Raw genomic sequence first — 13,801 nt, forward strand, 5'->3', positions numbered from 1 at the left:
TGGAAGATATCTCACATTATCCCACTACACAAGGGGGGGGAATTGTAAAGACCTTTCAAACTATCACCCAATAGCACTACTATCACCCCTAGCTAAAATTTTGGAAAAATGTATCCACAAACAACTTCTTAATCACCTCCTCCAAAACAATCTACTTGCTAACTGCCAGCATGGATTCAGACCTTCCCACAATACTACTACTGCCTTACTCTCTTTTACCAACACCATCAACCACAACCACAACAATAATTATCTAACATCTTCAATCTTCATTGACTTATCTAAAGCTTTCGACATGGTTAATCATAAACTCCTCTTGCACATACTAAAATCCCTCTCACTTGACACCCCTTCTTTAACATGGTTTACATCCTACCTAGATAACCGACAGCAGACAGTGCTTTGGAAAAATTCAATATCTAATCTCCTTCCTACCTCTTTAGGAGTACCCCAAGGCTCTATCCTAGGCCCCCTCTTATTTTCAATCTTTATCAACGACCTCCAATCAGCTATCCCTAACACCACCTGATTACAATATGCAGATGATTCTACTATTATCTGCACTACCACTTCTCAAATTGAACTTCAGTCCCTTACCCAAAAAGCCTTTTCTACAATTGAAAAATGGTTCTCTGATCGTTGCCTTCTCCTCAACCCCAAGAAAACCAAACTGTTACTGTTCTCACCTTCCCATAAACGTACACCACTTAATTTCTCTCTCACATCAACTGATTGCAATCTCATTTCTCCTGACTCAACTACAAAATTACTAGGAATAATAATTGACAATAATCTAAGCTTTGACTCACAGATCAACAACACAATAAAAGTAGTTAACAAAAAAATTGGTTCCCTTTACAGAATCAAACCCTTCCTTACACATGAAACAAGAACCATCTTACCTAGATCTCACCGTATCTCAACTCTTCTATATGCCTCCCCCATCTATACTAATCTATCCAAAAGGAACCTTAAGAAACTTGCTACATCTTACTACAATATTGCTAGATTTGCTACAGGATCCCAGTTTTGTACTCACCATTGCCTAAACCTAAGACAACTAGGCTGGCTAGAATTTCCTAACAAATTAATACTTAAACAGCTCTTAATAACTCACAAAGTCTGTTACCAACCAAGTAAAATACCAATACTCTCTAACCTTGTAACACCTTACAGTAACATGAAACAGCTAAGCTCCTCTAACAAACTACTGGTTCATATCCCCAAACTTAATAACTCAGCTGAGGATTGCCTCTTTTCCAACTCTGTTGGAAAAAGGTGGAACAAACTACCCTCTGATATCACATCATTGTCTACACTCTCACTTTGTAAAAGACAACTGATTATACATTTCAAGAGTCAATGGCTTTGCCCCTGTACCAACCCAGATTAACCTTCCCCCAACTCTGTCTCTTTTCTCACCCTTTACCCTAACAACTTTCCTTTACATTATATCTATGTAAAGAAATTTATCTCTTATGCACAGTATGACCACAAAAAAAAAAGGGTTTTATTATTATTTCTTTCTTTTAGACTTTTGTATTTCTCTCTGTTTGCTCCTATCATAGTTGAACCTAATAACTAACCTTGTTTATTAATTCTAATCATGTATTGCTTATTGCTGTATAACCATGTAATATTCCATTGGAGCTTTTCTCCCCGGGCCTCTCCTGAAAATGGACATATATCCAGTTAGACTAGCCCGGTCAACAAATGTAAAATAAAATAAAATAAAATAAAATAAAATAAATGTACACACACAGGGTGTGCGGTGCATGTTGATGTGAAGGAATCCCAATGCTCGACATGGCCAGTGTACAGTGGTTATGGTGAGTGTGGGACATATTGCAGATATGTCGGTACCAGACATGGCATGGCATGCTACACGACTGCAACATTAAACACCACACATACCCAATGTGTGTCAAGTGACCTATACACCCACTAGCATTCCAGGACATATATGTGACATTTTTTGCGGATGGTGACTGCTGTGCATATTGTGTATACTGGCATATGTAAGCACACAGACAACATGCTATACATATTGTGTATAGGTGCATATGTTTGCACACACACAACACTGAGGTGCAAAGCAATGACTGCTATGAGTAGTACTGTGGTCACTGTAACTGGATGGGGTGTAGTACCCTGTGCCATCATCAACATGCATCTTGTGGTCACTCACAGCTAATAATGTGTGCAAGACCACCGCATAGCATGCTGTTACCTGAACTGCAGTGCTGTGGCTACATTCACAGTTACACAGCCACCTTGTACATGGGTGTGTGAGGTGCCCAATAGGGAGCATTGCCTAACACGACTGTGTTATGTGTTGCAGAGTGTTGCACAGCCCCATGATAGGCCTCTACCCCTGAGGTACAGCATGTGTGTGTGCATGACATGTGGGATACTGAAGTGTGACCTTACAGTGGGTGTGTGGTAATGCCAAATGTAGCATGTTTTCATGTACTGCATATGAAAAACGTGTTCTGTTGTGTACAGCTGTACCAACTATGCATATCGAATGTGCAGTACAATGTTGCCACAATTGTGTCTGCTGCACTGTGCATTGCATGTGATTGAGGCAGCTACTGACTTTACTGAGATGATTGATGTCTCACAGCAAATATGCACAGCATGCATTATGCGTAGGTGTGTTACGTGTACATGGCCTACACCTTACGTATGACATGCACATTTCATTACCAATATTAAAGTGTTAACACACTCACCAGCATGTATTGCCTGCCCTGCTGTCACACCAGAGGGACCTAGAAGAATATGACACAGTTTGTCAGTGGCCACAACTGTGGCATTGCTACTGTGAGTGTGCTAAATGACAGTGGAACAACAGTCAACAGTCACAGGTGTACGGATACTATTCCAAATATCAGTATTGCACACGTTAGGCAGCACAACTGCTAAACACACAGTACACATCTCACATATGCATATTCTAACCATACATGTAATGATAGTCTACAGCTAGGGTGTATTACCTGCACACTCCATGTCATCCTGCTGTGTGGCTCCGGCCTCCATGATGACACGTGTGATGCTGTTGCTGCTGTAGGCCAGGAGCCACCACACTTAGGAGCAGCTCCTCCACTCTGGTGAGGGGGGATGTATGGCCACCCCACCACCTGTGGCAAGCTGTTGCCTATGGATATCAGATGCATGCCGCCGGACATGTCTAATTAAATCACTGCAGTGATGGAGTACCTGCTCATATGTCTGGTTATGCATGCCTATGTCATTTACCCGGTGAACAAGGTCTTGCCACAGTGCAGTACGGTCATGCTGGTGCTGGCTGGCCCTGGAAAAAAGCAGGTTATAGTGCTGCACCAGGCTGTTCTGTATTTCCTGCTCCTGTGCAGCTGAATAGGATGGGTTACATTGATGGGCCATAACCCTGGAAGACAATTAAACGATATGTGTGAGCATGTCATGTGGCACACTTAACATTATGAAGTACAGATATCACTTAATTGCCATATATAGCATCTATCTGTCTATTAGAGGATACACATATTCAGTACCACATATCAATGCTTAGCCCACGACTGGCTGACAGTGCCTGCAACACTCCATATAACACACCAGTATACACCAGTAGTCAGCACACTGTTTGGGATACAATGCACAACCTCACCCCAGGGGTATATATATCAAGCTAATGCATGAAGAAATATGTCATCCAATGCAATGAATGTCATGTACATTTACAGTATTACCGGTAAACCACCCTAGTCTTTGATGCCATACCCCTACCTAACATATGTGCACGGTTGTTAATATAGCTGGCATACTGCTGTAACAGAGTATACATGTTGCTAGGTACACACACATACCCTGTAACACACATGTCATTGCAGGCATGGTACAGGCATCATCAAACACACATCAGACATACCTACAGCACACAGATGTATGCCGACACAGATGAGCATTACTTGTGTACCTTATAGTACTGTGTGCCCCTACTTACAGATACCTATGCCTGTGGTATGCAATCTGTGCAGACTACAGGAAGCACACAAGACAGTATTACCAGGGACTGTGAACATACACCATACTGTGCTGTTTAGGCCTACAGCTTCAGGTAGTACAACAGTTCATATGTGAGCTGGAGTCACCAGCAGTACCATGTACTGAGCATACATGTATTGCCTCAGCCTACATTGGGACACCACAGTCGTACACAAGGAACTATGTCACAACATATGCCATCCTACTATGTCTGCATCCTAATAACTGACACATCGTTCACTGGCCTCACACCTAGGACACAAGCTACCATGACAGACACAACCTCACACTAAGCTATCACACCTTTACAAACCTTGCACACAGTCACTGTCACACTCTTTCTGCCTCACATAGTAGGTATTGCACTGAGTACATGTGTCATAGGTAGGTAATATGCTATTGGCCCTAGAGCCTAGAGCAGCCTAGCCATATGCTACCCTGGCCTTTGACACACATGTAATGTGATTTCACTTGCTCCTGTCAACCGGATACACAGAGGTGACTCCCAGGGCATATTACCTATCTCCAGAACAATCATCAGGGGTATGTATGACATCTGCTAATGGGGAGCCTTGTTTGCTCATACTGGGTGGTTTAGTCCAGAGTATGACATATTTGTGGATAGGAAACTGTACCTCCAGCATGTGATGTTTAGTGAGCTGACAAGGATTAGGGCCCTAGGTCATGTAGCCCAGACGATTGTGAGGTGTTGTCATGGTGGTCGGCTGACTGCTGTGAATGTGACATACCTCTGTATGTCTGGCAGTGGTAACCTCTGGGTGGCCGGTATGCAACGCACTGTAGCTGTGGTTTGTGAGTCAGTCGGCATAGGGCATGTGTTTGAGGGCAGTATTACTCTTTGTTAGGTATGTCTGTGGCCTTTCCACTTGTAGTTGTCATGTGAGGTCCATACCACATGGGGCATTGTGATGAGTAGAGGGGAACACCGACCTATATTTCCCTAGATGACACACCTTTTGTGATGACACGTACCATGTAGACAGATTATATTACTACTGTTGTCACTGTGATTATCATAGGGGAGCCTACTGTCCACCTGTGTCCCGTGTACCCTTCTGACACCATCAGTGTTAGGCAGGCTACCACATATGTGGCAGTTACTGAGTAATGTGTTTTGGAATGGGGTATGGCACTGGGGTATCAACACTGGTGTTCAGTCCATGCCTTGGACAACAGGCACCTGTTGTAGTACATATGACCCCGTGTCTCCCTCAATCTCTCTCTCATATATATGTACACATACATACATATATACATATCTATCCACATCTACCCGTATCTATCCATATCCATATATATATATATATATATATAAATATATATATATATATATATATATATATATATATATATATATATATATATATATATATATATATATATATATATATATATATATATATACATATATCCATATATATCCATATATATCTTTATATATCTATATATGTCCATATATATCGATATATATCTATATTTATCCATATATACCTACATATATTCATATATATATATCTATATATCTATACACACACACACATACACACATATATATATATATATATATATATATATATATATATATATATATATATATATATATATATATATATATATATATATGTGTATATATACATGTATATGTACACATACATGTAAACATCCATTGCTGTACATATAGCTGGACATAGAGGCACATATACTGCCCACCTTTCTTGTTGGGGGTGTCAATTAATCAACAGTTGTGAGACATACGGTTATGTAATACTATTGCACAATGATGTGTAGAATGCATTCTGCTGTCCTCAGGCCATATAGCTGTTGCAGGCCTCACTGCCTGTAGCTCAGTCCCACAGCGTTTAACACCACATGACATATACTGGCACTGCTTGCTTTCTGCAATGCCACACACTACAACCTACATACATATGTGCACATAGCAGCCTTCAACAACATACTTATGTCCAGCCTTCACTAACAGTTGCAGTATGTCCCTTGCCCTATGCAAGTGTGCATGTACATATAGATATGGACTGCTGCCACATATGGATGATTCACAGTATGTAGAATACCCTTCAGACACATCTTTCGGATGTCACCAAATACATATCTGTTGTATTCCTCACCTTCATCTATTGTAGGTGTTGTTTTTTTTTTTTTTTTGTTTTATTTATTTCAAACAATGAAAAAATTCAAAGCGTGACAGAGAAACACAAAAATCCAGGCAGAGTGGCAAACCCAACTAGTCCAAGTGCAATGACCTGGTAGCCAAAAAAGAAAAGTAGAGCGAAGGTAATCCAAGTAGAGATCTTTATTCACATCAAATGGACAAAACAATGTAACAAGCGCTTTCGCTCAGCTTAATGCTGGGCTTCCTCAAGTTAATTTTAAAAATGCCAAATGGCCACATTAAATAGTGATTTCTAAATCACTAAATTACTTAATTAATTAATTGTTGCAATTTGATATAACAAATGAATGATACAATTAAAGGAGAATACAATTAAAAAACATCTCCAAGCCAAGGGTATCGCTGGAAAATAGTATGTTAATAAGTTGAATTGAATAAGACAGTACCACAACCAAAAACAGAGTTAAATAAACTTTTATTTATTTATTTATTATTTTGGTTTTGTTTCCTCTGTGTGTTGCTCTTTGTTTTCAGGGTCTGTCTCCTTCTGCCTGTTTGTGTCTGTCTGTCTTTGTCTGTCTCTCTCGCTCATGCTCTTTCTCTCTCTCCCAGTTGTTGCAATGATATTATTGCATGTGTGGACAGCAGATACAGTCTGCTTTTCTAGGTATATGCACATGTGCATGTGATGGCCTCTGCACCAATTGGTGCCCACCATTTAGTAATTGCATGCAGCCTGCTGTGTGGTAATTGCAGTTCTCACTGTGATTTCAGGACACTGCTATAAAGTGATAGGTTAGGTAGGCGTAGCCCTTTCAGTTTTTCAAAGTGGGGACCGTGCTTGTTTGCTGTGGACACTGTTGTCTCAGTCAGAAGGTTGGTATATGTCTCATAGCTGAAGCTGGTTTGTAGCCAGTGAAATGCATGTTGTACTGAAACCTGACTGTTGCTTCTTCCAGTACACTCTTCTAAGTGTGTAGGTTTACTCACACCTCCTAATGCTAACACTGGATACATGGGAGTATGTACTTTCATTTCGAATTAGAGAATTAACTGGCATACAACAGTAGTTATTGCAATGTATTCCTATTTTCCCTTTAAATTCACTCATTGTAATGCATGTTATATTTCTTTCAGCACCAAGTTATTGTATATCTGCTATGGTGTAATGGTACTTCATGCAGACTGGTGAGTCCAATGTCCCGGGTTCGAGACTGACAAGGTTTTTTATTTTGCTGCTGAGCAGTACAAGGGCCTTGTCATGCAGAGTGACTAAGGCACTTTTAAGCAGTTGTAAGCGGGTTTGCGTGGGTTTGTGCAATGCTTAGCTACACTTAGCTAAGCGCACACATGCGCACACTCGCTTAATCCCGCTTACTACTGCTTAAAAGTGCTTACTCCCACTAACCCCCGTGCTAATTTCTTTTAAAGAAAAGAAAATGGGGAGATAGGAAAGTGGTGAAAAAGGGGGCACAGAGAGGGAAAGACAGTAGGAAATCAAGCTCGGGATGTGCAGGAAGGGTGTAGGGAAGGCCCATAGCTGCCCATTTCTTTACCAGCAACAGCTGTGCATATGTTGAAAATTTGGAGTGAGATTTGAAACCTTCCAGCCCTGAGAGAGGGGTGAGGACAACATAGTTTGTTGCACTGCCAATTAGAATTATCGATGTACATGTCCAATGGACATGTGTGCGAAATGGGAAGCTATGTATGGGGCATAATTGTTTTTTGGGTACAGATATCCCTTTTTTTTTTTTCAGGTGAGAGTGGTAAGTGAGGTAGAGGAAGTAGGTATATTTGGGGAGGTAGGTTCGGGAGGTAAACAGACAAGACAAACAAGATGCATTCAGGGGCAGAATTTGACACATGGGGTGGGTGAACACAATTGAGGGGGAGGGTTGTTTGGAAATCACAGCCCATGAGCCCACAGATGGTAACAGTGGAACTGAGATCCCCACCCATGGGCAGTCACCACTGCACCTTCACAGCCCCGAGGGTGGGGGCTGAGTAGGACAGGCAGGCTCACCCGAGAGACGCGCCAGTCTCGCCTCAAGCTGGCGTAGGGGATCAGCGACTGAACACTGGATCTCCTTACGCACCACAGCCTGGACCCTTCGAAGGGTGACAGGTGGCCCTTCTCCGCCCACGCTTGCATGGGGGGGCGAGCCCCATCCCCTGCAGCACTTCCACCCAAAGGTGGCACAGGACCAATGGAGGAGAGGAGCTCCGGCTGCGCCTGGAGCTGCTGGTGCCAGGTGCACTCGCCAACTGAGGAGGGACAGGTGGGTCCGCTGGGACCGGCCTTCCCATATGTTCTGTGATTAGGTGTGTTCAATCACAATATAAACAACAGCATTCCAGATTAGTTGTAACAGCATGCAGTAATATTCCCATTAACCCAACACACCAAGGTTCCAACAGTTGAACAGCAAGCATAACACATGGATATATTGAACGGCAGTGGATATTCCAACAGCATGCAGGGATGTTTGGTAGCAATAGGCCACAATGAACGTGGTGTTTGAACAGGGCACATGCATCAACATGAATGCAAATATTTATAAAACAATAGGACATGTGTCCCAACAAATATTTAAGATTACACATACCCACTGAGGTGTGGAATTGCATGGTTTATGCACAAACAGTAGGGTGTAGAAAAAAACCTCCATTAACATCTTATAAACACTTTTACTCTACACTACATTCCTAGTGACTGCAGGTGTATATTCCCTACATGTATTATTACACTTGCCACCATGCATTAGGTTGTGTAGTGGGTTTGGCTAGTTCAATATATACTTGACCTATATCTGACATACTAACTGTCCAAGATGCAGATGTTACTGCTACATATTTCATGGTTGCATTTATATTTCTTTATCTACATATCTGGATGTTTTCACATGACATTTTCACTTCAATTTGTACAGAACCCTGCATTTATTGAAGCACATTCACTTTTCTGGGGAACATATTAGCATGCTACTCCTATGCCAGATTTACTTATGCATGCCAGCCAGTAACTGACTGTTGAGGACTGTATATATGTTTCACAGCTACTAGCACTTCCATCACCCACTTTATATGGGACTGCACAACTCTGGGTTGCCAGTATCTTTTCAAACAGTACTGTTTGTATAATGCAAGGGTACAACAACATTTCAGACTCTGTGACACAGACACACTCTGGGTATTAGATCTTTATTAATGACATTGCACAGTTTTCCACAGGCTCACTACCTTATTTGTTTTAACGGTGTATATGGCAGACATGTTCAAGACATATTATACTTTTATTAATAGGTTAGCACACTCTTTTTTTCTGGCTCACTCACTTATTTTATATGACAGTGCCTGCAGAGATATTATTCCAGACATATGTTACCTTTCTTAATGGGTTACTACACTCTTTTTCTGCCTCTCTGATGTTTTTATCTGACAGTACATGCAGAGGACTTAGTCAGGCAATTTTATGGCTGTATTATTGGACTACAACACTTTCTTTCATGCTCTCTCCCATATTTTATATAACAATATATGCAGAATAATCACTAACCTGCCTGGTGGCGCAGCCTTAGCAGCCTATCAGCATAGGCTTGCTGATTCATAGCACGGTCACCTGCAGCTGTAAAGTAAATGAAGGGATATTGAGACATACCTATCCGTTATGCATACTCCATTATCAATTCTTACATACTGCATTCCATGGCTACATACTCAGTTGTGGGACATCCTGCATCCCACAGGCCTCCTGTATCCATTGGTTCAGGCAGTCCTGCTTTCGTCTCTTCAGGTCTGCATGGTGGTAATGGACCTGCTCACCAGTCCGAGGAACACCTGTGGTACTGGTGAGGTCATGAGCTAACCAGTTCCAAGCCTCTGCCTTGTACTCCGTCCCTTGGATATGGCCCTGCAGGAGTCTTAACTCGTGATGGTGGACAAGGAGCCAAGCCATGTATTTGGACTCCTTGATGCCCCAACGTTGCACTCAGAAACATGTTCCCTCTCTGACATCAGGCATTCTAACTGCAGATGTGAGCTACAATCAGTTATGGCATGTATTCCTGCCTGTGGGGCTTAAATATGCCGCATTTCCCGCACTTTTTTGTGATTGGCCATTTTGTAAAATTCTCGGCTGACTGCAGACCTGCTTAGTAATGGTTAAACTATCATTCGTACGTATATGAATGTTAGTGGATGTTTCCCCTATGTTGTCATGGCTTAGTGGTTCTGTACTTTGCTTCTGATGCACAGAGTTCTGGGTTCGAAACTTGTCATTCATTTTATTTTCATACTGTCCAGACAGGCTAGGGGGTGTGGCTGCATTTAAGCAACTTTGCTCTACGTTGCTCCTCGGTGCCCTACGGTGCCCTGGTTGCCATGGCGCGCACGTCCGCGCAAACACATTGCGCTAGGTAAAGCGCCATTGAACTATTGGCAACTCTATTGCACTGGGTAAAGCACTGTTAAACTGTGGGAACCTCTATTGCTCTAGGTAAAGCGCTATTAAACTACGGGCAACTCTATTGCGCTGGGTGAAGCGCTGCTTAACTGCAGGCAATTTTATATCAATATCCTTTAAAATATTTATTTTCTTCACTGATACAGTGGCCATTTCACTGCTTTTTAGTAATGTTTAAACATATTTGTCAGGTATTATTTCATATACTGATTTAAAACATAAATACAAAGGGGAGTGGTGGGACTCAAACTGTGAATGCCTCTTCTTTGTGCAAACGCTCTACCATTACGCTATTGCTATTTGGTGTGATTTGGATAAACATTCTTTCTTATGCTCTTCCATGTCTGAATTGCTAACTGCAGCTAAGCAATGGGCACACCCGCACACACACGCACAAGTACGGGCAGCTATTTTGGGAATTTAAAAAAATATATTTAATATTTTGTGTTTTAGAACTATGATAGGGGTTTACAATATCAGGGAGTGTAGTGTTGGGTGCAGGGACATTTGAGCGGACTCGCTCTTGTGTCTGTGATTTTTTTACTTTTCAAACACTTGCAGGGGCGGGGACATTTAAACTGCTCAGCAGTCCGACACGCCCTCTGCTTTCTTACACGGTCCGTGTAAGACTTACGGGTGAGTCAGCATGCCCTCATGAATATTCATGGCACGCTGACATCATACCGTTCAACTGCAGCCTCCAAGTAAGACATATTAAGTCTTACAATGAGATTTCGTGAATCCGGGGGAGTGTTTTATCAAGCAAGGGCTTTTACAATTCCATTAAATATTTTACCACTAACATAGTGTCCATGGCTTAGTTAAACCATGCTGGTGGACATTCTCTACACTAAAACTAACTACATAGCCTGCTTTAGGTACCTGCAATACATGTGGCTGTAAGGGGGCCCCCCTTAATCATTTTTCACTGTGTGAGACCCCCACAAAAGCTGCTGCTGGTTGGGGAAAATGAGGAGAAAAATGTATTAATTTCAAGATTATTCTATTTAACATGAACAGGATGTGCTATGACCCTGGTAGGATAAAGCTGATAATGAACATAAGCGAGGTAAGCACTAGAGAGATCAGTAGCCCAGTGTGACAAGTGTCCATGCATACCTTGGATTTTAAGAAGGGCTAACACTTCTCATCTTCAGGGATGTTTTTCTCTTTTAGGGAGTTTTATAAATACTTGCAGAATACCGGATAGTGTAACTCTCAACGTCTTCACTGAAGAATTCAGAGCAATACCAATAATAGCAGAATGTTATTTGTCTTTTCAGTTTTTCCCAGTTAGAGGTTTCCACAGTGGAACTCTGGTCTGCTAATGATTGGCAGTAGGTTTTTTATGGTGCTGAGTTGCCAGACCGATGCCCAACCTTCAACAAAGGCACGCTCAATCACGCATGTCTTTTGGAGACCACTCGACCGCAGGGAGGACATGCAGACTCCGCACAGAAAGCACTCCAGCAGTGAATCGAACAGGAGAACCTCTTGCTGTGAGGCAACAACGCTACCGCTGTACCACCGCAGCTTCCACCAATAATAGCAGAATAAAGGCTAAAAATCAGGAACATATTTTAAATATTATTCTTATTCAATGAAAAATATAATAGAATAACATCTTTTGTATCAACATGTTTTTTTTGTGGACATTAAGTGTAAAACTCTAATGTCTGGATTCATTGACTGTCTGTAATCCCAAATGATTTGCAAGCAAATCAAACGTGTTACAAAGGATAACAAAATTATGTGCAAAATCAGGGAAGGTCTGTGAAATCAGGGACAGTGACAGGTTTGCATTACTCCTCACTGAGGTAAATAAAAGTGACCCATCCCTGCTGCTGTTTGACAACTGCTTAACAGTAGTCACTGATCTGGTGTGGTGGTGCCAGTGTTGCACAATGCATTGCTGAAATAGTATATAATGTGTGGGTGTTTGTGAAAATGTTAGTGAGTTTTGTCTGTGCACACACACAATAATGCCAGAACACATTCATTATTCTTTTGAGTGTCAGTAAAAACTGTAGCTAACAAGAAATTATATTTCAAACGTAAGTCATAAAATGTATCCCAGAACATTCAGACACTTAGATCTTCTAAGACTCTGGGGGAATCCCTACTCCCCAGACTGTATAAATGGATGCAGAGAGCTGTCTTAATCATCCTTGACTGTGTGGGGACCCCACAAACACTGTTATCTGAGGAAAAATGAGGTGAAAAATATATATATAATTTTCTGATTATGCTCTTTAACCTGAGCAGTGCTGTGATATGACTCTGTTAGGATAAAGCTGATAATGGCCTCTGCTCTCAACTGCACCCATTCTAAAACTAGCCCCATTTGGATGTGTGTGTACAGAAAGCTTCTGTAGGTTATATGGGCGGGGGGGGGGGGGATGGGGGGGTGGCGGGATTGTGGTGTTATTCCTCACAGTCAAATCTCAGAGGTGCGCACATGAAGTCATTTTAAACTTTTGTTTGGGCTGAGGACAGTGTGGTAATTGTTTCTTTTACTTTTCTCACATACCTCAGAGGTGTACAAAGAAGAATACTACACATTGTCTGGGAACAACAAAGTAGAATACATTACTATAATCATTATTTTTTCATGCTCACAGTCACAATTAGGACATATATAGGAGGCTGCCTTTGACAATTTGGGTTGAGAAGTGTTAGAAAAATATGTATTAATATATGTTTAGTGCTTATTAGAAGCTAAAAGAGTTAACACATTTCATTCTATTTTATGTACAGCTTAATTCTGTATGAAATTATAAGATGATTTTTCAAACCACAGTATGCTTTCTGAAACTGAAGATCAGAAACAGTGGCTGGTCTCTTTTGAATGACAATTCAGTCGGAGGTCTTTCAGAGCAGAAGAACTGATGTGGCCTCTTCCCCGTACGGTTTCATGCCACCGGGCCCATCTGACCTAGTATTTGCTAGCACAGCAAAATTCATGTTTATGCCTTTTGGAAATATACTGAAAAGCAGGTGATTATCTGCTAGGTCAGGAAAATGAATGAAAAGTGTATGAATAGAACAATACTGTTTTTTATAATATGATTAAATATGAACAATCAGCTCTGTTCGTGTTATGAGAACATGCACAGCTGCGGAAAAAAAGAGATACATGAAACAAAAGACTG

Source organism: Protopterus annectens, chromosome 7.part0 (genome assembly GCF_019279795.1).
Source record: "Protopterus annectens isolate FY-2018-M chromosome 7.part0, PAN1.0, whole genome shotgun sequence".
Lineage (NCBI taxonomy): Eukaryota > Metazoa > Chordata > Ceratodontiformes > Protopteridae > Protopterus > Protopterus annectens.